Source organism: Panthera leo, chromosome B1 (genome assembly GCF_018350215.1).
Source record: "Panthera leo isolate Ple1 chromosome B1, P.leo_Ple1_pat1.1, whole genome shotgun sequence".
Taxonomy (NCBI): Eukaryota; Metazoa; Chordata; class Mammalia; order Carnivora; family Felidae; genus Panthera; species Panthera leo.
The window spans coordinates 74,781,552-74,808,615 of record NC_056682.1 but is presented as its reverse complement, the minus strand read 5'-3'; the positions used below and the strand labels follow the sequence as shown (position 1 = coordinate 74,808,615).

General features: G+C 39.6%; 1 protein-coding gene across 4 annotated transcripts in view; it reads right to left on the bottom strand.

Annotated features, from left to right (window-relative positions):
• Window positions 1-17,730, bottom strand: part of FBXW7 (F-box and WD repeat domain containing 7) — a 227,473-nt gene extending 209,743 nt beyond the window's left edge. For 3 of the 4 annotated variants that reach the window (XM_042935299.1, XM_042935300.1, XM_042935302.1), the window contains exon 1: window positions 16,589-17,724. The gene's annotated coding sequence lies outside the window, so the exon portion shown is untranslated. Of the gene's footprint in view, window positions 1-16,588 lie in introns of all 4 variants that reach the window. The other variant, XM_042935303.1, reaches the window with a different exon arrangement.
• Between the last annotated feature and the right edge of the window lie 9,334 nt (window positions 17,731-27,064).

Below are 27,064 nucleotides of genomic sequence, written 5' to 3'. Positions count from 1 at the left end.
TATAAGTAAACTAATTGTAAGGAATAATCCTGTACAAAGTATGAAAAAGCAGGAAAAAAGAATTTTTTTTAAATAACAAAAATAGTCTAAGAAATCACATAAGGGAAACACACCACAGATACGCATTGACTTAAACAATTTATACCTTAGAACCTAACAAGTATTGATTCTCAAATTTTCTGCTATACCTCATGCCATATTATAAATTTTCAAATCCTAAATAACAGATTTCCATGGCTCATCCCCTAAACAAGAATCTCAAAACAGTTCAGTGTAACTAAAAAATATATTTTACCCACAGAAAAAGTTATAAAAATCTCTCTGCTCCACTATCTCTTAGATTTTGCCTAGATGGATTTCTTCTACTGCTGAAGATGTATCTAGCTCCTGATGATCATAGCAAGAGCAAGACTAAATTCAATGAAAATTGCAGGTTAATGCAAGTCAATTCAAATGGCAAGCTTAAATTTCACAATTGTTGTGTGTCAGGACATAAACCTGGGAATTGCTTCTCCATGAGTCTGTTAATCGTCTTCCTTCTAACAAATATATATAGGGTGAAATCCTATTTCCCCTCCTACCTCAGTATACCTGTTGACGTCCCATTTTCAGTACAAAACTCCTCCCGTGAAACTTAAGAGGCAGCATGCATGCATGGTGATTAAAAGCACAGACCACAGAATCAGATGGATCAGGATTTGAATCCCAGTTCTGTGAGTTCAAATTCCTAGCTATATATTCTTGGGAATCTATTTCTTGTTATAAAACAAATTTATTACTATCTATTTCCTAGGGACTATTGGGAGGAATAAATTAACTAATGCACACAAAAATCCTTAGCATAGTGCCTGACATATAGTAAACATTCAATAAGTGGTAATAAGGATTATAAATACAATAATTATCAAAATACTTATTTACCATGTTATCAAACTTATATTCTTATCCTCTAGATTCTCACCCCTCTCTCTTCTAGCTAATTCTTTATAAATAAATGGAGGCAGCTCTGAGGAAAAAATCAATCATCATCAAAAGAAAAAGAGACCTAGTAGGCAACTTCCTCACCTCCAATTGCCTTTTTTCTCTCTCATGCTTCAATAGTGTCATTATCCATACTTGAGAGAAAATATATAATCACTCTGTTTGGGCCCAAATGTACAGAGAAGAACAGAGGCCTTTTACTTGCTCACCCATGATGTAGCACAGATACTACACATTCACCTTTTCAACAAGCTCAGCACTAGAATGGACCCACAGGAGAAAAAGAAAACAACTAAAAGCATCTTGCAGAAAGTATTTGCTGGATAAAAGTCTCATTACTGAGTCAGGAAAAGAAAGTTCAACTTAATGCATCAGATGTACCAAATATCTAGGCTATTTTACTTTTAGAATATGCCTTCTAGAAATACAGAAGAAAAACTTTACACGAAATTTCCAACCATTATTAGAACTGGTTTCTAAGTCATTTAATAAATATTTAACATCTATGAACAGGTACTACACTAAGCACTTTGAAGCAAAGGTGACATGATAATGTCCTCCTCTTACAGAGCGCATTAAAAAATCAGTAAATATTAGGCACTTGGGGGGAGAAGATATTAACTGAAAGATGAGTAAGACATAACACTTGCCCTCAAAGAACTGACCAGTAGAAGAGAAAAATATGAACAACTATTTTAAGTGCTATAAAAGCCACACAGAGACTGTGGATAACCAGAAAAAAAAAAAAAAAAAAAAAAAAAAAAAAAAAAAAACTAATTCCACTTACATTAATGAGGACAGGCTTCCTAGAGAAGATGATATTTAAGTAGGGTCTTAAGAGATAAATGTTTTGCAGATGAAAGGAAAAGAATACTCCAGACAGAGGAAAGAGCAAAGTGCAGAGACAATTTTATGTGAAAGTATATACATGCACACATACACACATGCACACACACAAATATGCATTAAGTATATACATACTTTACATGTGTATATATGGATATACAATCAGTGTTTAGACACAAATGAGGAAAATCACTTGACACACAAAATACAGGAAATGATGCAATGAACTATTTTGCCAATTCTCCCAAAGATGATATACAACTCATACCATGCATAAGAAAAGTTAGTTCATTCCAATTCCAACCTTAGGGCATTAGCACTTAATTCTCTCCCAGAAATAAAGGGATGGTGCTCAGAGGTCTGAATGGTAAACTGAATCCAGACTAGAAAGGCTCCCCTTTAAGCAGAATCAATTCAGGAAGGAATATAAAGGACAGTAGCAAAGAAATCAATTAGAAGCTTCTGAAATAGGGAATGGTAAACGTGCAATTTTAAACAGGAAAAAAAAAAACAGAGAGGGAGAGAGATTAATAGAAAGATGAAGTCCTCAGTTAAACAGCCCTTAACGTGGTGAGTACTAAAACAAGAGAGGGAAATTAGATGCGATCCAAGGTTTCTCCCAATAGATCATTCCATTAACCTTGATACTTACTTTGTCCATTAGTGTATATTTGATCCTATGAATATTTACACACTATGGCACTCACATCTCATAAGCTCCCTATTCTTGATACACTTTTACATGAACAGTTTGCCATTTAGAAAAACAAATTAGTAAAATCCACCTGGAAATCTTGCCTAGTTTCTGAATAATAAATGGAAGCACTTTTAGATTACTTTTGGAGTAACTGCCCTATAATCTTTTTCAAAAATCATGAAATCTATTAATTTCCCTTTATATCTGTCCTTTAAAATGGATGTTAAATGAGATCCATGTCTGTGATTTATCTTTATCAATAATCAGTATTTATACACAATGGAATTGGCAAAGCACCTTGTATGAAGAAAATACCCAAATGAGAAACAGAGGACTTTTTATAAAGCAGGGTTTCCCAACCTTCACACAACTGACGTTTTGGACCAAATAAGCCTTTGTTGTGAGGTGCTGTGCTGTACATTGTTTATACCTGCCCTCTACCCACTAGATATTAGTAGCACACATACCTCTCCCTAGCTGTGACCATCAACACCACCTCCAGATATTGCCAAATGTTCGCTGGGACCAATGTTATGTGCCAAGCACTGCTCTGTGCTTCTCATTTATTATCTCATTTACTCTAGGAACATAGTATCCATGAGTTGGTTATGGTCTTCCCCATCTTACAAATAAAGAAACTAAAACCAGCAGAATTAAACAACTTGCCAAATGTCACACAACCAGTAAGTGTGGTAGTCTGTATTTGAACCCAAATGATAGTGGCTTGAGTCCCTGCTCCTACTCACTGTTATATCATCTCTTATTAATGTCTCACCTTTATTATCTGATACATGAAAAGTAATGTTTTCAATCTCATCTGGAAGTAAAAACTAAAATTAGCCACACAAGTAGAAGTTACAAGACTTCCAACCTCACTTCAGAATAACTTAACAAGTATTTTTTTTAAGCACTGACTATATATGCCCAGTATCAACTTTAGAACTAGAGTGGTTCAAAGAAAAAGAAACTACTATTAGGATTTAGCTCAGGACCTTTTTCACACATTATCTCCCTGAAATCTCACAGCTTCCCTGTGAGATAGGTCGTATCTTTTTTTCAAGAGAGGAAGCAAAGGCTCAGAATAGAAAAGTGGTCCCTAACCTAAAATGTCTTACAATTTAACTGAAGAAACAAGAAAAATATTTTTTTAAAAGACAGAGAGTAGGGACACCTGGGTCGGTTAAGTGTCTGACTTTGGCTCAGGTCATGATCGCATGGTTCGTGAGTTGGAGTCCCGCGTCAGGTTCTGTGCTGATAGCTCAGAGCCTGGTGCCTGCTTCGGATTCTGTGTCTCCCTCTCTCTCTGCTCCTCCCTGGCTCATGCTGTCTCTCTGTCTCTCTGTCTCTCAAAAATAAATTTAAAAAAATTTTTTTTTAATTTTTTAACACAAGACAGGCAATAAACTAGTTTAATATCTCAGTTAACAATAGACAGAAGGTGGGAATAACAAAATAGATGAAGGAAAAGTATACAGTAGATTAGTCAGGGAATATTTCTTTAAAAAGGTTTCTAGTAGTCAATTCCTTTTCTTAAGAAGTGACATGGATGAGCAAAAGGTAATGAGATGGGGAGAAGCACCACTTCTGCAAACAATGTGCAGCAGAAATTTGGGGACTGAAAGGAAAGTCTGTGATAGCCAATTTAAGTAGTAAGTCAAGGAAATGAGGAGTGTAAGACTGCCTTAAAATGAAGATTGAGCCATAACCTGAGACAATGAGACTAGTTCCATGCTTTTAGGGTGCTCCTGCCACCAAACACTCTCAAGCACTGAAAGAAGAACAAACAAAAAACGATCTAAAGTAAAAGCTGATAGGGTTGGTTAACACAGGCTTAGCTATAAAGTCAAACACCACATTTCATAAAATGAGTGATGGGTCATCTATTTTGCTTTGTGTATCTTGGGTCCCCAAAGAGAATATAAGTTTCAGGAGGGCAGGGATTTTTATGTTTTGTGCACTCAGATCAATACCTGACATAGCAGGTGTTCAATAAATACCTGCTGCTGAAAAAAGGCAGTATTCAAAATAGTGACCTCATCAGAAGATCACAAATGCCTCTGGCATTCAAAACAGCAACTTCACAGAAACAACAATAACAATATTATAATATTAATACTATTAATTTCAACAACTAACATTCCCTGGGCACTAACTCTGAGCCAGACCTCGTAATGCATTAATTCATATATTATAATGAATACTGACTATCTTGACTAGCCTATGAAAGAGGTAGGTATTATTACTATCGCCCAGTTTTTACAAGGAACACACACAGAATAAATAATGTGCCCAAAGTCACAAAACAATACAGCTGAACCTGGGTCTATCATCTCCAAAGCTTGCCTCTCAACCACTCTGTCACATATACAGAATTACACGCATCCCACTTAGGCAAAGCTAGGGAAATGTTGCCAAAGAGGAAAAAAAACAAAAACAAAAAAAAAGAAACTCCACTAGCAGTTGAAAACCCTGTCTGCCCCTTCAATACCCACAGCTGGTATTGTGGAAATTTTCCCACCCTAGGATACATTGATTATCCCAAACAGATTAAAACTTCAATGGCTTAAAGAATCCAGATGTTGAAAAGCTAGGAACTAATCTAATCAACATTTCAAAGGATGGTAGATAACATGTGGTAACACCCCACTCCACAAACCCGAAGAAATAACAGGGTGTGACCTCTGACTAAGACTGACCTCAAAACTTCCGGTGCCATTCTCCCTGGTATCTGCCCTTCCCTCCTTCCTTGGCTCTGTGGCTCTCCCCACCCCTCTGTACATCTCACCTCTCCTACCAAATACCTGGCCTTCACAAAAAAAATCTGAAGTTTTCTGTCTCCTGCTCTAAATTTCTAATCTAATAAATCAGTATTTTAATATTTCTTGAGTGAAAAGAAATCTGCCTATGTAATATTCAATAGAAAAAGATTCCCCACTCATGACAGCAACATTCCAAAGTTTATGTTCTCAAATTCACATGGTAGTCAATTAAGAGACCACCAATTATGCAAAAGAAAAAGGATGATCCACAAATTTATTTATATAACCTTCTGGTATTACATACACAATAAATAAAAAGAAATTACAGTCACTAGAAAAACTATGCTCTTCTCCCATCTACCTAGTAAACTAGTTATAATCATAAAATCCTATTTTGAAAAATCTCTGAAATGGAAAGAAGCATAACTCCAGAAGCATAAACTCCAACTGCTACCAACAAAGAAAAATATTTAAAATAGCTGGATTTTCTTGAACTAGAATTTTTATTAAATTAACCACATAGCTAGAGATCCATTAATATGTAAACCAATCTAGCTTTTGCATTTAAATCAAAACCTAAAACAAACTTGCCTTAAAAGAAGTTAGAGAATGAGGACAAGAGCTGGCAAGATAATCACTACTAAGAAATATATCTCAATATTTTCTTTCTGCCTTTGGATTTTTTTCATATACTTATCTTAAATATACACTTCTATTAAATAAACAGACTATGAAGACATCACAAATTGCTCTCAAAATAGAAACTTTCCAAATATAAAACAGTCAAGAAGCATTTGTTTCTTATGCTGGCCAACAGAACACTGATTATGCCAAGCTTGAAGGAAAAGTTATTTCTGAAAACTGATGTGTATAATAAACACAAAAAGTGAAAACAGAATAGCAAACACACACATACTAATCATTTTAAAAAAGGGAGAAAACTAAAATTTAGTTAAAACTGAATCACATAAATGAAATTCCTTCAATCTTAATTTGAGATGTAATGATAATTTCAGATATAATGATACAGATAAAACTTGTTAAAGTTCTTCATAATTTTTTTAAGTTTATTAATTTTTTTTTGAGAGAGAGTGAGCAAGCATGAGCAGGGAAGAGACAGAGACAGAGAGAGAGAAGGAGAAAGAAAATTCCAAGCAGGCTCCATGCTGTCAGCCCAGAGCCCAACATGGGACTCAATCTCACAACCACGATATCATGACCTGAGCTGAAATCAAGAGTCAGACAACCCAATCGACTTAGCCACCCAGGCATCCCAACTTTTTCATAATTTTTTAAAGCTTTTTATTCCCAAGCACTAAAGAGATGGACAGTTAAGAGACTTGATAACTAAATTGCATCCTGATATTTCTAAATAAACAATTTGCACCACAGTCACTTTCAGAGATAATCAATGAATTATTCAAAAAAGAGTCCTTTGTGATCCAAGTACTACCGAGGTCTTTGGAAATGAACTCAAATTCAAGTTATGTTCAAATCAGTTCTTCTTTCCTCTAAATAATAAACACAGCAGTGTGTCATTCTCTAGTTTTTAAGAGTTTTTAATAAAATGTTAATGAATCATATGCTAGTTCAGATACTTCTGAAAACACTGCGGAATTACTTCAGTATTATTTGTCAAACTCTAGGGCTGAATTTAAATGCTGGACAATAGAAAGCCTGACTTTAGGGCTGTCCATATCATACCTTAAAAGACCTTTAACTCAAAGAACTAACAGGGATGGGTCACATTATTTTATGTCAGCCATCCTAAAAAGTCTGATAAGATATATACATTCTTCCAAAAACAAACCAGCAATTTGTCTCCAGATTTCACATGTTACACTAACATATATTATTGGGTTCACTCAAGATGCTATGGGATGAAAAAGCCAGAAGAGAGGTGCCTGGGTGGCTCAGTTGGTTACACTTCCAACTCTTGATTTCGACTCAAATCATCATCTCATGGTCATGATCAACCCCCCCGGGAGCAGTATCCTCAGCTCCACGCTGGGTGTGGACCCTGCTTAAGATTCTCTCTCTCCCTCTGCCTCTCCCCACTCGTTCTTTTCTCTCTCTTAAAAAAACAAAAAGCCAGAAGAAAACAGTATCTTACCCAATGATGATCCTCTCAGAGGAAAGGCTAAGTGACATTAAAAATATTTTGCACTATGTCTTTTGGGTGGCTCAGTTAAGTGTGGACTTTGGCGCAGGTGATGACCTTGCAGTTTATTGGCTCAAGTCCCACGACAGGCTCTGCCCTGATGGTACAGAGCGTGCTTGGGATTCTAGTTCTCTCCTCTCTCTCTATTCCTCCCACATTCGCACTTTCTCTCCTTTCAAAATAAATAAACTTTAAAAAATATATACTTTGCACTAAGTCTTTCAATATTTCCTAAATCCAAGAACAGTCATGCAGAAAGGAGCACCTAATGCAGTACACTAGGTATATGTCCACACAGACACACACAATACATGCTACCTAAAGCCACCCAGATTTCCAGTAGCTACCCCCCAGCTATAAAGAAAGGGCAGAGGCAACACAGCAAAGCAATAGAAACTGCACAATATCTGAGTGATCCACTAGCTATCCCTTAGGTGATAGAGAAAAGAGTAAAAGATACTCAAGCAGTGAGGTCTCTGGTACATTTTTGTTTATTATTTTTCAACCACTGCACCGCAGGATAATACAACACATACAGGCTCTCATACTTTCTTGTACTAGCTTACTGTTTTAAAGAAATCGAGTTACCCAAAAAAATTTAAAGGAATATTTTAGAGAAATTATTACATATTGGTCATTCAAAATCCAAATCAAGTACAGATGTTCCCTCAAATATTTCACAATTCTGAGGTGGAATAGGAGGAAATTTTAAATATACTTGTGTGAAGTAGTATAATTATTAGAAAATACATATCCCACAGTGTTCAGGAAATGTCATATACATAGAGTATATTTAGAAAATACACTCTAAACATACTATAAAAGGTATCATGAGAAAAAAACAACAAAAGTCTCAAAAGAAAGTAGCAAAAATCAAAAAGTACATTGAGACGTAAGACAGACTGGTTTTACACTGGGCAGGAAAAAGTCTCCAAGTAAAAAGGTTTAAATGCAAGAGTTCATTATTTACTCAAAATTTGCTACCAAGTTGGATGAAGGCAGATTTCAGCCAAATTATATGGTAAGAGAAATTTGGCATATCACTAATAACTTCTTCCTTAACTCGCTTCTTCCTCAACAGCATCCTTTCCCTTCAAGAATTCAGAGTCTCCATGGTCTGTTCACCTATTTCCTGATCAAAACCTGCTCTTAGAAAAAGATCATATAACTTATTTACCTTAGAGATGGCTGTGTAAAAACCACTTCTATGTAAAATAAATAATTGTATAGCTATTATCACAAAAAAAAAAAAAAAAAAAAAAAAAAAGAAATAACAAGTGTTGGCAAGGATGTGGAGAAAAGGGAATTCTCATGCACTATTAGTGGGAATACAAACTGGTGCAGCCACTGTGGAAAACAGTGTAGAGGTTCCTCAAAAAATTAAAAATAGAACTACCATATGATCCAGCAATTCCACTTCTAGGTATGTATCTGGAAAAAATGAAAATACTAGTTTAATTTTAGTATATGTGTTGCCAAAGCAAGCACATGAAAATACTAATATAAAAAGACATATACCACCCCGATGTTCATCACAGCATTACTTACAACAGCCAAGATATGCAAACAATCTAAATGTCCATCAACAGATACATAAAGAAGATGTGGTATATATATATGCAATGGAATATTACTCAGCCATAAAAATGAATGAAATCTTGCCATTTGCAACATGGATGGACCTAGAGGGTATTATCCTAAGTAAAATAATTCAGACAGAGAAAGACAAATATCATATGATTTCACTTACATGTGGAATTTAAAAAAACAAAACAAAACAAAATGAAGAAAGAAAACAAAACAGGAAACAGACTCATAAAGAATAAACTGATGGGGGGCGCCTGGGTGTCTCAGTCGGTTGAGCGTCCGACTTCGGCTCAGGTCATGATCTTGCGGTCCGTGAGTTCGAGCCCCGTGTCAGGCTCTGGGCTGATGGCCCAGAGCCTGGTGCCTGCTTCCGATTCTGTGTCTCCCTCTCTCTCTGCCCCTCCCCCGTTCATGCTCTGTCTCTCTCTGTCTCAAAAATAAATAAATGTTAAAAAAAAAAAAAATTTTTTTTAAAAAAAGAATAAACTGATGGTTGCCAGAAAGGGGGCAGGAGCAGGAGGATGAGGAGATGGATAAAATAGGTGGTAAAGGAGATAAAGAGGTACAATCTTCAAATAACAAAATAAATACAACATGGGACGTAATGTACAGCATAAGGAATATAGTTGATAATATTGTAACAATTTTGCATGGTGACAGATGATAACTAGTCTTAACTGTGGCAACCACTTCCTAATGTATATAAATATGGAATTACTACATTGTACACCTAAAACTAATGCAATATTGTATGTCAATTATTCGTCAATAAAAAATTTCTTTAAAAAAAAGTTTATTATTTGAAAGCAACTTTACTCATCTGTTTGTAATGACAATGCAGCTAAGTTTAAAAAAAAAGGAAAAACACTAATACAGCATTCTTTCCCCTGCTCCACTGAAAATGTCACCAATATAGAATATTTTTATTTGTAATATTTGCAGATATGAGATGAATACCTTGTGTCTTTTAAATCACCAACTATCCTTAAGCTTAAGACAATGAGAAAATTACTTGAAATGACAAAAATTAAGATTTTCAAAAGAACAAGAATCCTCTCCTAATGAATAGGAAAGCCAACTTTGTAATGACCTACTAAAAGGTAGCCTAAATTGTCAAACTGTATACATTTTTTTAATGAAAGAGGAAATGAAGTACCAATTACATGTGTAGAAATACTATGAAACATAAAAGCAGGTTAGAAACCAATTTAAAAATTATCATTATTGCAAGGGTCACCTCCTCCCCTGCAATAAATAGGGGAATCATGAAATAAATAATATTTATGAAGTCAGGGTAAAAATATACCATCATCTAATGCAAGTATTTGTTGACATATGAAACAAATGTTTTGATATTAGCTATAATGTAAAATTGTACAAAGTGAATTATCCTTCCTAAACAATACATTTGAGACAGTGTCTCCCAAGAAGTAAGTTCATCCATGCTACATTTACCCTTAAGAACACAGCAAACATTTTTTAGAGTACACGTTTAAGTTATTTAGACGATTTGTTAAGAAGGGGCACCCGGATGGCTCTGTCAGTTGAACATCCAACTTCAGCTCAGGTCATGATCTCACAGTTTGTGAGTTCGAGTCTCGCATCAGACTCTGTTCTGATGGCTCAGAGCCTGGAGCCTGCTTCAGATTCTGTGTCTCCCTCTCTCTCCACCCATCCCCTGTTTGCGTGCTTGAGCAAAAATCAAAAAAATAAAAAAAATTTTAAAAAGTAAATAAACATTTTAAAAAATAGAGGATTTGTTAAGACTTAACAAAACAAAAACTGTGCACCCCATTATTCTACATACTGAATTGGTCATTGCAAGAAATTAAGACTTTTAGAAACAGAAGTATCAAATCTTGGGGGCATCTGGGTGGCTCAGTCAGTTAAGCGGCTAACTCTTGATTTGGGCTCAGGTCATGATCTCACTGTTCCTGAGTTCAAGCCCCTCATCAGGTCCCATGTCACAGCAGAACCTGCTTGGGATTCTCTCTCTCTCTGACCCTCCCCTGCTCTCTCTTTCTGTCTCTCAAAAATAAGTGAATAAACTTTATAAAAAAATATCAAAACTTAATGTTCTTACAACTTGGCTAATATTTTCATCTGATTCAAACCAACCATAAACACTTATAATTTTACATTAAAATAAATGCTTTACAATTTATTTTCAGAACCATCCAAAATTACACCCCTAAGTTTCTTCAAAAATACTTTCAGCTATGACACATAGCCAGTATACCACTATGTCAATTATTTATCTTAGAGTAAGAAAATGCAAGTAAGTCTGTATTTTTTAGATGCTATAGACAGGACTGCCACCTTGTTCCTCAATCCATAGTTTTCATCACTCTGAAGGCAAAAGTATTTTGAACAGTTGACTCCAGATTTACTACGGAATCATTTTAAGACAACCCTCAAGGACACATCTCACTTAGAAAATGGAGAACACCTAAAGCAGCCACTCCAATCTTTGTAATGGAATGCTTATACCATATGTTGGTGGATCTGGGCAGTTGTCTACACTGGGGTTCTATAAACTACAGGTCAAATCCAACCTACCTCCTGTTTTTATGTACAGGTGACCCTTGAACAACATGGGTTTGAACTGCGCTAATCCACTTACACATAAATTTTTTTCAATACATACGGTACTGTCAATGTACTTTCTCTTCCTTAAAATTTTCTTAATAAGTTTCTTTTCTCTTTCAATATTGTAAGAATGTAGTAAATTGTAAGAATGTAGTCTAGAATACATATAAATCTACAAAAAATGTGTTAACAGACTGTTACTGGTAACGCTTCTAGTCAACAATAGGTCATCAATAGTTAAGTTCGGTGTGAGTCAAAAGTCATACATGGATTTTTGCTGCACAGGGGACTGGTGCCCCTAACCCACACACTGTTCTAGGGTCAACTGTTTAAGGTTTTACTGGAACACAGTCACACTCACTTGCTTATATATTGCTATGGCTTTTACACTACAAGAACAGAACTCAATCGTTGTACCAGATGTGGACCACAAAATCTAAAATATTTACTAACTGGTCCTTTACCAAAAAAAAGAAAAAAAGCTTACCAACCCCTCCTCTACACAATGAGATGTGAGAGCAACTCACGACTTCTTCAAGAACCGTTTCTAAAGTACACAAGTTGAGCTGCTGCCAGCCTAGGTGTAGGCTTTCAGGTCATGAGTACTAAAACACAAATGCACACCCAAGGGTCTTTAATTATCCCATATCAATCCCAAAGTTGCCAAGGCAAAGCACATGAGGTCAACACTCCCTCCTACCAGAGTCCCACCTTTCCCCCTATCTTTGCTAGTAAATCATGTCAACCCAAAAAGGCTGCCCTTTAAGTTCATCTAAACATGGTTTTACCTGCATAAAAAATGTTGTGGAAAGTAGAGGCTGGAGAAGGCACCTGTATGGCATATATTCTAGTCCCTGTATCCTCATCCTAGAATCACCTAAGATCTAGCTCCCTGTATTAAACCCTTAAGAGGCCAAAGAAGCTAGTAGGAAAGTGGTGAATTGAACTAAGGAACACAAAAAGTGTGGAGATGTAAGTGCGTGTGTGTGCGTGTGCGTGTGCGTGTGTGTGTACCCTATCTCACAATCCTTATCTTTGTCAGTCAACACTAAATGCTAGTTCCATTAGCTGCAGGTTTCACCACAAAAAAAAGTCTTACGGTGTCTCATGCTTCAAAGACAGCTGAATTTTTTTAAATGCCAAGTCGTTTTTTGTTTGTTTATTTTTTAATAAAAAGGCTTTAAAAAAAAAAAAAAAGGCATTTTCAGCACTGCTGTGCCAACACAGGAATATCCCCCTCCATTGTATGGGACACAAAGACACACATCAACTGCAAGCAGGGGAAGCGGGCTTCTCTGCCAGCTATTTTTAGCCCCACTTCATCATGTTAAAGACCAAACTCAGGATAATAATGAAGGGCAAACTTTAAAAACACAAATTTTTATAAAAACAAATCTGTGCTTTCATGTACAGTTTCCTTTACAGTGAAATCCTATATATTCTTTGAAACTTAATCTCAAGGGACCTATATACTCTACAAAAAACTTGTTAGCTCTTTCAAAAATATAGACTCACGTGTCCTAACACTGAACATGGTAGCCATGTTTAAAAGCTGTTCCTCCCTGTTGACTTCAAGTCTTACCTACTTTTAAAACATTTTCTTAGGTACAGTCTCATCCATTCTCTGTCATTACTACATCTTTGCTAACTTTAACAGATTTCCTTCCCCCCGCCCAAGTAAAAATACACATTTCTCATCTCTTTACTCTGTCAGCTCTCTCAAGAAAACTTAATACTGTGAAAATGACTCCTAACTCTACATTTTCAGCATTTCACTCATTAGTTTAACTATTTTTCTATCTTCAGATTGCATCAGCATCAACTTTCACCCTAAAATTTAATGTCCAAAACAAAGTCCACTGCCTTATTTCTGATTTATTTTCTATAAGAAACCACTAGCACCAAACTAAAATACTGGGGGCATCTTCTTTTTCACTCCTGCAACTGTATAGCTCTTTGATGACCATGGTGTAAAAATGCTGGTTCTCTTAGGGATGCCTGGGGTGGCTCAGTCGGTCAAGCGTCTGACTTTGGCTCGGGTGATGATCTCATGGGTTATGGGTTTGAGCCCCATGATGGGCTCTGTGCTGAAAGCTCAGAGCCTGGAACCTGCTTCGCATTCTGTGTGTGTGTCTCCCTTCCTCCCTCCCTCTCTCTCTCTCTCTCTGCCCTCCCCCATTGGTGTGCACGTGCGCACGCTTGCTCTCTCGCTCTCTCTCTCTCTCTCTCAAAAATAAATAAACATCAAAAAAAATTTTTTTAATGTTGGTTTCCTAGAAAAACAAAATCCTACTCCAGGTATAATGCCTCTTGACCTAAAATACAATTTCTCCTCAATCATCTAAAACTACCTTCTCGGGAACATTGCTCTCAATTGCTTCTTTGGGCTATACTCCTATAACTGCACAAACACAAACTGACCCTAAGCTGACTCAACAACCAATCTCCATCTGTATTCCCATCAAGCTGACTTCCTAATTATACTTGTCTCTCACACCGTCCAATTCCAAAAGCCTTAAACACTTTACCTCCACTGCTCCTTTCATCCTAAAAGAGAACTTCTTTCCCAGATTTGGCTCAGACACTCCAATTAGTTTTATCCAGTCACTTCTCTAATGAAAAATATTCAAATACATTTATATCTAAAGGTACCAAACATAGTAGTATAATATATAGTGGCTATAAACAAACACTGGTTCATGCTCCCTTTCCTATGATTTTATGCAACTTGTGTTTCATTGCCTCTGCCATAAATAAAAGCATCTCAAAGGCAGGGACCCCAAATGGACCCCAAACACTTTGCTGCTTCTTTGCAATAAAACATTACCATGCTTTTTAACCAATCTATAGTCAGAGCAATAAAAATAAGTCTTAAAGTTAGTAAGCAACTTTGATAGAGTACAAATCTACCTTCAAATTATAGTTTGTTGGTTTGTCTCCCCCTCCTGCCCCCAAAAAACAGCCAATGCCAAGACTAGAGTTCTCTTCTTCCCATCTTTGTGAAACATGGGATATGTAACTTCCTCAAGGTCTCAAAATAAGATAGCAAACAGGTCCAGAGACATTTGCTTCTGATTCCACATCTAACATTATATCCACTAATCAGTATTTTCATGTAGTACCCACTTAAAATAGACAGAACCTAAGGTTCCTTTAAAAAGCATAACAAACACAAATATATAAAGAGAAACAAAATAGCTGGAGAAGTTCCTGAGGAGGGCAAAGTGATCAAGGGATAGAAAGATATCATTCTAAGACAGACACACAAAGTCAGGAAAGATGACAGTAAAGAGGAACAATGAAAATCTATAAAACCAAGAAAAGATGAACTCCAGCTTGTTCTAGCGCTTCTCAGAACAAGAACTCTGGATGTGTCTTACAACTTTAGAGAGACAGGTTTGGGATAAATAAATGAACTGTTAAATAATTTAGGGTCTAATAAGCTTGTAGAACTCATTACCTCAAGGAGAAAAAGTACAGATGCAAACACTATTTGAGAAAGTTTTAAATACATTTAGTCAAGTCCTGAATGACGAAGTTAGCACAGATAACCCTCGGCTCACGTTCATTCCCAAAAAGCTTCTCTCAGCAGTGGCTTCAGAGGGTGTGAGTCCACACTGCTGTCTGGAGGAACTACAACTCTCAGTACAGTACTGCCAGTGTTCTATTAAATAAAATTCTACCCTGTACTGAACGCTTAAGGTCTGTAGAAGTACATGAAATGCTCATTACTTTCCCGCATGTCAAGTTGACACTAGAGAGGATACCTAAGATACAAATGAAAGATTTTTATAGACTTACCTAAGATACAAATGAAAGATTTTTATAGACCTTCACAAGAATGGAAGGGAAGGGAAATAATCGTTCTTCAAAGAGTTTAATACCAAAAAGTTTCTCAGGGGCACCTGGGTGGCTCAGCTGGTTAAGCAACTGACTCCTGCTTTCAGCTCAGGTCATGATGTCACGGTTGGTGAGATCAAGACCTGTGTCCTGCTCTGCGTGACAGTGTGGAGCCTGCTTGGGATTCTCTCTCTCTCTCTCTCTCTCTCTCTCTCTCTCTCTGGCCCTCCCCCACTTGAGCAGACAGGATCTCTCTCCCAAAATAAGTAAAAACAAACTTAAAGAAGTTTCCCCTCATTTGAAAAAAAAGTTTCTCCTCATTTGATAGGGAAGTAAAGATAACTCAAACAAGCAAGTCTCAAGTCATTCTGCCAAGTACAAAAAAAAAAAAAAAAAAAAATGCCAGCAATTAGGACATATGCTACCCAAACATTTAAAAAAAAAAAAAAAAAAAAGCATTTGGGTAAGGAAAAAATGTAACAACTTTTAAAAACTGGTTAAAGTACTAGATGCTCTCCTCCAAGTAAGCTGTGATTCACAAGAACTCAGAATTTCCTGAGTAACTGAAATCTGTCACAGTGTCCTGATGCACAGGAACTGGACCCAAGAAATGAGGAGGTAAAAAAAATTCCTGCACCAGCAGGTACCGAAATGAAAATCTCTCAAGGAAAACTGCAAAAGAAGAAAGGAATTTTACTTTCAGGGGTTCGCAGGATAAAAGGTTCCCTCGTGGGAGCCCAAATAAGAGTTGCCCCGAAACAAAAACCACAGCGGGGTTTCACACCCGCTGTACCAGGAAAAGGTGTATTACAGAGATGTCCTTTGTGTGCACATATGCTTTGGCTTCCTCAATTTCCCTTTGCCAATTACTGGCCAGAAAGGTGCAAGTGTCCACCCTGGATAGGGGCAGAACTCCCCTAAGGGAACCTGTGAGTTTGCCTAGTCCACGTATTAAATGTTCGAAACCAGTGGACGATCCAAGACCCTCCTCCTCGCTGTAAACATAAAGATACACCCTCTGATCCACGCTCTGCCAACACTCCGGTCAAACATCAGCCAAACTCCAGGAGAGCGAACCGGTATCCTCCCACGTTCCACCCCTCCGTTCCCTTTCCCGGGGCCACTCACACTTCAGGGAAGAGCCGTGGCGCTGAGAAAGTGGGCTGGTTCCCTTCCTCGTTCGCTCTGAAGCGGCAGCTGCGGAAGGCTCGGCGCGTTACTGAGGAAGAAGCGGTGCTTGTGTCTCTGAGCCAGGCGGTCACCCGGGTCTCTTCCGCGCTGCCGGAGCAGAGGAGGCGGCAGCGGCCCCGCTTACCTCCGCTTTTCCTCTTCCTGGGTCCCTTCAGGCTGTGTCTGCTGCCCGTCCTGGGCCACTTCTCCCGGGACAGTCACGTTTGGGAGGCTCCAGATTTTGCTTTTATAAAGTTTTCCTCTGGGCTGAGGCTGCGGCCGGCCCCCCGGGTCCCCCCCGGCCCCGCCGCCCTCGGGGCTGGGGCGGGGGAGGGGGCTCTAAGAACTCCTCCCGGAGTCCTGCCGAGGAGCCGGGGGGCCGGCGACAGGCCGAGGGAAAAGACCCCCCCCCCTCGCGAGGGGGCTGAGGAGAGGGGGAAGGTAAGGAAAGGACGGTGGCGCCGGTCCTGCTCTCCCCGCCGCCGGGGCCGCCGCTTCACATTGGGGTCCCCGCCCCCCCGGCCGGGGGGTGGTTGCTGAGCGTGGGTCCCGGGTTCATACACTCCGGGGGCAAGATGCTATGGCCCCGGGCGGGTGGCCGAGGCGGCGGCGAGGTGGGGGACCCGGCCGGCTCCGCTCGGCGCCGCCCCCGCTCCCGGCTCCCGCATGTGTCGCTGCGGTTGGGACCCCCTCCCTACACGTTGGGGGTCCCTCGCCCCGCGCCCCGGGACGAGACAGAAGCTGCGACCCCCTCCTCAGCGTCTTCTCACCGCGGAGCAGCTGACTAGTCCCGGCCTGAGGTAGCCGCCTCCCAGCCCCCCCAGCCGCCGGCTCCGGCTCGGGCTCCGGCGTGTGCAGCCGCCGCTGCCGGCCGGGAAGGTGAGGGGGGGAAAAGAGGGGTGGCCGCGACTCCCGCCGGTCCAGGTCAGGACGAAGGTCTCGGCCGTGGCCAGTGCGCGGAGGCTGGGTCTCTCAGATGCTCCCTCGCTCTCACGCTCTCCGCTGCGGTGGCGGTAGCGCCCGGAGCTCAGCTCGCTGTCTCGCTCGCTCTGTGCGGGGCTCTCGCCTCACTCCAGAGAGGGGCGGGAGGAAAGCGGCGCGGCCCGATGACGCAAGTCACCTAGCAACAGCTCCCCTCACCCCCTCCCTTTTCTTTCCGCCGGGACGTTTCCTCCGCTGGCCTTTTTTTTTTTTTTTTTTTTTTTTTTTTCCCCTTTCTAATCACCCCGCCCTGGCTGACTCCAGCGCGCTCTGATGACGCTGCAAGGGAAGAGGAAGTCTGGGCTCCTCGAGCGGGTGGGTGCGCCTCGGGCCGCGGGACTAGCAGCGGCTGCCGCCGCCTCTACGGCCGCGTCAGAATTGAAGAGAGGAAGGGGAGGAGCCGAGTGGAGCCTAAGCTGCCGCCTGATCTTACCCCTGACCCGACGGCGGCGGGGAGAGCTTGCTCTGTAGAGGTTTCCTTCAGGGCAGGTGGTGACGGCTCCTTTGGGAGCAAGGAGGAAGGCCCAGGCCGCACGGCCATGCTCGGGCGCGCACCCCCCGAAGGTGAGGCATATCGCCCCAAATGGGCCTTCGAAAAGCCAGACTGGGCGAGAACTTGCCCGACGTCCGTTCCGCTGCACCTGCTCCAGGGAGCGAGCGTCCCACCCTTCCCGCGGTTTGGGGCGAGACCTAGCACCCGATAACGTGTGGTCCGGCCGAGCAAATGTTTGATGAATGAATGCCTCCCTCCGAGGTACCCGCGGAGTTCAGAGGAGTTGATGGAAGTGTAAGCGTTTTGTAAGCTGCGGGGCATTGTAAAGAAGAGAGTGGTAATACAGCCCTCCCCCCCCCCCCCGCCCCGCCACGAAAGGAAATAGGGGTGCGGTTTAGGTACGGTGTCACAACTTGTGTCTTTAGTGTAAAGGGGGGCGAATTGCCGACGCGAGGGAAGGGAGCCGTCCTCCCGGAGATTACGGAACGATATTTGACTTTATTGTCTTATTTTTAGTACTCATTCTTGCTTGTATGAAGCTTTGGAGAGCTGATCTTGGTTGTTCATAAGTGTCCATCTAGAACCATAATCAAGAAATGTTGGCCTGTGTTTCAGGTCTGATTCCAAAGCTATCTCCTCTCTAAATTAGGTATTAGTACGATTATGCAGCTTTTCCTACATATGTTATCCTGGAAAGTAAGTTCAAATAAAAACTCATGAAGTTGAAAGTGTAGTTCTCTAGGAAAAGAAATGTTTTAAGATGAAAGGACCAGAATCCTCAGAATCTGTCTTGCACCTGTCCGGGGGAATAGCGTGAGACGGAGATGAAAGCGGCAGCAATGATGAAAGGAAGCAGATTCTAGAGTTCTGTCACCGGACCCTGGCACACCCTACCTGCTTGGGAAGCAGCATTAATGGATATTACAAGTCTTTCCACTTTAGGGAATAAGGAGCAAGTTTTTATAGGCAAATTGTGGAAGCTCGGGGTTTCTACCACCACCATACGCAAGCAGTATACCAAGGAAACTTCTAACTGGGTGAATCCAAGGGCTCATTTTTATTAAAATGCTGCAGAAAGATCAATGGAAGTGGGGAAGCGGATGTTGCAGAAGCAAGAAGAGACTCACAAAGTGGCACTTGCCCAACTGTCCGAAGTTCCAAGAGCCAGGCTAACTATCCTGCTTAAGCTGGCATGGATTTGACTGCCTTGTCATGACCAATGCCCTGCCATGTCCTTCCAAATAAGACTCACAGGGAATGTGACCAGCAGTTATAGCCCCACCTGGTTACAAAATAAATCTTTATTTGGTTTTTCCCCCTTCCTAATTTCCTGATGGAAATTGAATGAGTAAAATCCGCCGACTTAGGAGATTTTGTGAAGCCTGAGCACCTCAGATTTTAAGTTCTGTGGGCTTTGGATCAAGAGCGCAAACATCAGAGCTCTGCAACGCAGCCGAGGACGCCTCCAGAAAAGTATGTACTGTACCACATGGGGTTTGTCAGCAGCCTGATCTGTTTTCATTGTCAGTGGCTCCACCTTAGAACCTCAGTAGTGAGAAACAGAATAGCACTCAGGAGAGCCCTCATCCACCTACTTATGAAGTAACAGCAGCACTAAGCTTGCTGGGCAAAATCCACCCACCTCACCACCCAGCGTGATAACTGGAGGAAACAGCTGGAACTGGCAACTGGAGAGGAGGAAGTTCATACATTTCCAACTTAGTCTGCATCTCTTTATTTCTTTTACTTCTTATTAATCCAGAGGAGAAAACAGCTAGTTTGTTCAAAATTCCAAAAAATCTGAAATTTCAGGTAACAGTACTTTTCCCTGCTTCATCAGTTTGTGTGTGATAAAGATCTACGTACTATGTTAAAATATAACAAAGGGTTATTTGTAGGGTTCTTCTGCACTTGAGAAGTGAGTTCTTATGATAAACGATTTAATCAGTGTTTTATTATCCCACATCAGTGGTTTTTACTGTCAAGATTTCATAAGCTAAAACATCTGGTAAAGTTTCTAGAAATGCCATCTAAAGTCTTCAATTACTTTTAGCATGTTTATTGTGAAATATACGTTTAAATCATAAAGCAGTTATTCAGTATAATGAGTAGTTCTAAAAGAAACCTGCCTGTGACCAACCAGGTCAAGAAATGGAACATTGCCAGCATCCTAGAAGCCCCCCTGGTGACCTTCCTGAGCACAACTCTTTCCCTCTCTTTTAGAGGTAGCCATTATTCTAACTTGTTGTGATAATCATTTCCTTGCTTTTCTCTATTGTTTTTTCACAAGCGTACATCCCTAAACAGTATATTGTTTAGTTTTGCCCTTTCTTTTGAACTTTATTAAATGGAATAACATAATATGTAACCTGTTTGCTTGCTGCTTTCTCACAATGTCGTTTGGAAGCCATATGTTGTTCAGGTTGTTCATATAGTTGTGATTTGTTCATTTTAATTGCTGCATATTACCATGTTTCATCGTAGCAATTGATGCCATAATTTATTTAGCCATTTTATTGTTTATGGACATCTGGATCGTTTCCAGTTTGGAACTGTTAAAAACGCTGCTGTGAACATTCTCCGTGTGTGTATTCCATCACATTTATACAAGTTTCTGTATGATATATACCTGGGGGCTGCTTCTAGAGTGTTATACTCATGCCAGCCACGTATGTGAGTCCCATTGCTCCACACCCTCAGCCACACTCAGCACTGCCAGTCCTTTGGCCAGTCCAGTGGGTGTGCAGTAGGATGTCATTGTGGTTTGAGTTTACATTTCTGTGAGTACTGATGCTATTGAGTTCCTTTTCATATATCCAGTAGCCATTTGGATTTCCTCTTGTGAAGTGTGTAATTGACTTTTTCATGCCCAGTACCTGAGATGCCTGATTTTCCAATATCCTTTTATAGTCCACATTTGAACAATTTATTTCAGGTAAGGCAATGCTACCTAATGAATTATATTTGGGACGACTCTTTCCAAAATATAGCTTACCTAATTATCTTTTATGAATTTGATTATAAACTTCTTAAAAACAGGATAAAACTATTTTTTATTTTTTACCCTACAAAATAATGCCATGCTTTCAACTATTATTGCTGGAATTTCTTGTGGTGGTTTTGGGTTTTGTTGTTAGTTTCCCTCAAGTATGTAAAGGCAATTTTTATTCTCTTGAATCTATGTAACTGAATTCTGTCCTTTGTTACTTTGTATGTTATAGGCAACTATGTAACAAATTGTTTCCCCTACACACTTCTTTTTTTCATTTCCCAGTTTCATTCATTTTATAAGCCACAGTGACTTTTTCTTTCCTTCTGAAGTCCCTGCTAAAATACATGGTTTGTTGGGTTTATTTGTTTTCTAATTTTACTCAGTAATATTGAATACATACCATACATGTCTCTCCTGGCAAATTTTCCCAACATATTCTCTTTGGTTGTCTTTATCATTTTCATATCTGTCAGTTCTTTGTGTTGAATCAGTGATATTTTATTTTTTATTAATGTTTTTATTCATTTATCTTGTGAGAAGTAGAAAGTGCATGTGAGTGGAAAGGGGGCAGAGGGAGAGAGGGAGAGAGAATCCCAAGCAGGCTCCACACTTTCAGCGAGAATCCCGATACAGGGTTTGATCCCATAAACCATGAGATCATGACCTGAGCTAAAATCAAGAATCCGACGCTTGGGGTGCCTGAGTGGCTCAGTCAGTTAAGTGTCTGAGTTCTTCTCAGATCATGATCTCACATCTCATGAGTTCAGGCCCCACGTCAGGCTCTGCTGACAGCTCAGAACCTGGAGCCTGCTTTGGATTCTGTGTTTCCCTCTCTCTCTGATCCTCCCCTACTTGCTCTCTCTCTCTCTCTCTCTCTCTCTCAAAAATAAATAAACATTAAAAAATTAATTAAAAAAAAAAGAATCGGATGCTCAACTGACTGAGCCACCCACGCACCCCCAAATCAGTGATATTTTAAAGCTGGAGGAAGATGAGACCCAGAGAAATTAAGTATTTTACCTAGAGTCAAAAGGGCAAGTAAATAAGATGCCTGGATTCCACCCCAAGTCTCCTAATAAGTATTCTTGCCATTATATCCCACTGACTCAGTCTTCTGGAGCAGTAACATAAATTAATTCCAATGGTCTGTAGAATATTGTTCACTTCCACATGGCAAACTTCTTATTCTGTCATTGAATAAGATTATTTTAAGTCTGACAGCTTTAGAATCAGATTAAGGTTGATATAAATAAAAATAAATAAATACAATTTTAAAGATTATTATAAATAAATTCTATAAAGGGATTGCATGGAAACTTGTTTTTTAAAAAAATAAGGTTTCTCAGGAGTGCCTGGGTGGCTCAGTCAGTTGGGTGGCCAACTCATGATTTCAGCTCAGGTCATGATCTCACAGTTGTGGGATCAAGCCCCATGTGGGGCTCTGTGCTAAGCGTGGAGCCTGCTTAAGATTCTCTCTCTCCCTCTCTCTCTGCCCCTCCCCCCCTCAAAAAAAAAAAAGAAGAAGAAGGTTTCTCCACTCTTTCCTTCACTAAACCTTATCGCCTCTTCAGAGAACCACCATACTTTCTCAGTATCCAAGAAAAAAATTGTGCAAAAGAAAGCAATGGTTAGTAGTGAAAAATAATTCAGAGAAGGCCCTTGGATTACATGATCAGCTCCCTAATAATTTAATAATGCTGTTTAAAAATGTTGAATGTCAGAACATAATGACATTTGTAAATCCAAGAACAAATCAACCTAGAAAACCTATCAACTGCCTGATGAGATCACCCCTGCGTTGCCTTTATCATCAACTGGATTTGCAAAAAGATGTAAAAATGAATTATAGATGATTACTAGTTTTAACAGAAAATAAGTAAATCACTTATAATCTTTGATAACTTAACCTCAGATTTTCAGAAAAACCCTTCGTTTGGTTTTATTATTAATAGTCACAAAGTGTGTTTACCTAATAAAATCCTGATAAGGTAGGATTAGATGTAACTTAACTCTGAGGAGCAAAGGCTTTAAAATGTTCTGGCTTGAAATTCAAGGCTGAGCTATTGGATTAACAGTAAGGACTCGCCAAAGGTACTGGATACAGCAATAGTATATGTCTATTTTTACCATAACTTCCCAAAGGCAGTGAAATGTAGAAAGTATAAAAGTGTTAGAATATCTATCATAAGCATAGAGTTTTCCCATTTACTTGACAATTCAGTGAACAAAAATTTACTTATCATCTACTATTTCCTAGCACTTAACTAAGTGCTGAACATGTAATGGCAAAACAGACCTAATCTCTAGCTTCGTGGAACTAGTCTACTCCCTAGTATGTGTCAGGTTTGATACTTGACTCCAGGCACCACCAGAATATATTTTCATCTGATGATCTATAAGTAAATGGGTGACTACTTTTATTCTCTTGATAAGCAAGTAAATGATTACATGCTAGAAACCTTCAATTTTGTTGTCATTTTTCAGAATTTCATTATGACAATTTTTTTAAAATACAGAAACACTGAAAAGTAGTATAATGCATATTTATTTAGCTAGATCCAGTCATTGTTAACATTTTGCTCTATTAGCTTTACACTTTCCTGAACCATTTGAAAGTTAAGTTGCAGGCATCATATTGCTTCACTCCCAGGACTTAAGCAGGTATCACCTAAGCAAAAGGATATACCTAACTTCAGTCTTTAATCTGACCTAAGAAAATGAACAGAAATCTACATCGAAATATGTACTTCATTTTTAGATTTCCCTAATTGTCCCAAGTATTTTTTCCAGTTTTATTGGAATATAATTTGACAAATAACACCGTACAAGGTTAAGGTGTACAACATGATGATTTTATATACATACATATTTGTGAAATGATTGCCACATTGAGGTTAGTTAACACATCTATCCCCTCACATAGTTACCTTTTTGTGTGTGTGGTGACATTTAAACATTTCAGATCTCTCTTAGCAAATTTCAAATATAAACGACCAATAATATTTTTGATAGTGTGTGCCCTCCCCCAATCTGGATCCAATCAAGTTTCACACATTGCACTCTTCAATCATATTTTTTTTTCTTCAATCCTATTTAAATGTAGATATTTTTAGAGAAACTGAAAACTGGACTCTCCAAGAATATTTGGAAATAATTATTTTACATTATGTCATTTCTGTCTTTGACAATGTTATATTTTAAGAGCATTGTATTTTTTTTTTTTCTAAAAACATTATGCATTTTTGTGGAGGATGGTCTCCCTTTACCCAGTAGCTTTTCATTCACCTTTGACACCACTTTAGTGCAGCTTTAATAAGTGGGGAACTCACGGAGATACTGAGCATTCCCCTATTTTCTGAAAGTAGCCTACACGTTTTCTTAGACACTGCTTCCTTCCGCCTTCGCCCTACCATACTTTTCCTGGAAAGCTCTGTCTTTTTTCTCCCGGCCCAAACCCTTATTACCTCTTTTGCCTCTCTTCGAATTTGTCCTAACTTTCCAGGAACACTTTCAAGAGCATCTAACTGCACAGTTCTTATCTTCTCTTATTCTCTGCCCACCTTCCAGGCTACCACAACCTCTTCTTAGCTCTACCAGAATCTGCCTGATTTCCTTTACCAAAACCCTTTCACTAAGAGTCCTCTGCATCAGAACCCACCACCAGTGCAACCTGCCACCACCATGAGTGTGTACTGAGCTGACTTCAAAGGAGGGAAAGGGCATAACATTTGTCAAGAACCTAGAATATGCAGTTACTCAATCTTCACACAACCCTGCAAAGTAGGCACAAGATGCCCACATTCCTTTTTCCTCTTCCTGACCACATAGGAAGACTCTATTCCCAGTTTCCCTTGCTATTAGGCTGGGGTCATGTAACTGGTCTGACCAAGGGAAAGCGGGCAAAAGTAATAGAGCCACTCCCAGGTTTGATTCTAAAGTCTCCTTTGAGACAATCAGCTTGTGACTTCTCCCTTGTCTACAATGCTTAAAAGCAAAGGATGCTAAGACACTAGATCACATGCTAAGAGTTCAGATTCTTTAGTTGCTCTGTAGGGGAGTTCTATCTGACCTCAATCAGACAGTGAACTGAGCAGAATGTAAAGTTATGTGAAGTTTCTGACTTTAATACCGAGTTTGCATTTAGAAACATAAAGAATAGCAAGTCCTTATGTTAGTATTCCAGTCTAGTGAGGTTGGGTTTGATAAGCCTTTGTGACCTGACATGAGAATGCAAACCCCCTTTGTTAAACTGTTTTTATAGAAACATGAGTTCTGAGTTCCATTCTCAGTTCCAAACTATAAAAGAACTTCTAGAGAAAAGAAAACAAGAACTCTAGGGATTGACTCTTCCGTGAAAGAAGTACCACATATTAGAACACCAATACCCTCCAGGTATTTCTTTAAGGCTGCCTTTTCAACAAATAGGCTGCCATTCCAAAGATGAAATCCTCAGGTTCTCCAGCCTTTTATTCCAGGGTTGACATTTCTTTTAAAACCAAATAAAATGTCATGACCTACCATCTGATAAGCTATGAAAAGTTCAGAGCCACCTCTCTCCACTGTGGCTGGCTTGTTCAAATTGTTTCAATGCCATGCCCTGCACTGGACACTACTATTTCCATTCATCAACATGAGACGGTTCTATGTAGTGCACTTTTAGGTTGAAGGGTAACAAGTGGTTATTATAGTATAAAAACCAACTTCTATAGCACAGGAAACAACTTCAAAATCAATGTCAGAACTTTTCCTAAAACTGTTGGCCAATTGCAAGCTTAGGGATTTTCTTCACTGATTATGTGTTTTATCAGGTCTATTTCCATCACCCTATATCTGCCACTCTAACCACCCCCTCCCCCATACACACACACACACATTCCTCATATCTCTCCAAAACAATCTCCTTAAATACAAGATTCCTTTTATTTTATTGAGCAAGCCATTCAACTCTCTTGGGTCTCCACCTTTTATGAAAAATCCCATCAAACTCATTTTTAATAATGTACACAGGGATGCCTGGGTGGCTCAGTCAGTTAAACGTCTGACTCTTGCTCTCAGCTCAGGTCTTGATCTCAGGGTCATGAGTTCAAGCCCAGCATTGGGCTCCATGCTGGGTGTGAAGCCTACTTAAAAAATAAAATAAAGATAGTAATAATAATACTGTATACAGATGCAAATAACAGAAAACCCAATAGACATAGACATTTAGAGGATTCGTTCTTTCTCTTAATGAAAAATCCTCTAGTAGGGAATCCAAGATTGGCATAGCAGCTCATAGTACCATCAGGTACCTAGGCTACTTTTCTTTTTTTGCCATCCTTATTGCCATCCATGTCACATTGACTTTTATCATCAAGCCTGCTGCCTAATGAGTCACAAATAAGTGGCTGTTTTTCAGGAATCACATTTAAATGCAGACTGGAAGGAAAAGGAAAGGGTGGTGCCTGTATGAGGAAATGAAGATTCTCTCCCCAACATTTCCAGCACAATTCTGTTTAGGTCTCACTGAGAGAACTTGAGGCCATGCCTAGACCCAAAGAAGGCTGAGAAGCCTTTTTGCTGGGCATTGGGGCTCCAAGTGAGCCCCAATGAAGTTGGAATTCCATTAATAAGGAGAGTGGGAAGAACAGACAAGGAGTAGGAAATCAGCAGTATCTGACACACTTTGTCTTAGTCTGTCCTGACTGCCATAACAAGAAACCATCAATCTGGGTGACTCATAAACACCAGAAATTTACAGTTCCAGAGGCTGGAAGTCCGAGAGCAGGGTGCCACCATGCTCAGGTGAAAGCCGTCTTGTGGGTCGCAGATTGTCCACTTGTTGTAGCCTCACATGATGAAGAACAAAGAGCATCAACCACTCTGCTAACTCTTACAAGGGTACTACTAATCCCATTCATGAGCCCTATGCCCTCACAACCTCATCTACTCCTAATAACCTCCCAAAGGGCTCGCCTCTTAGTACATGGCT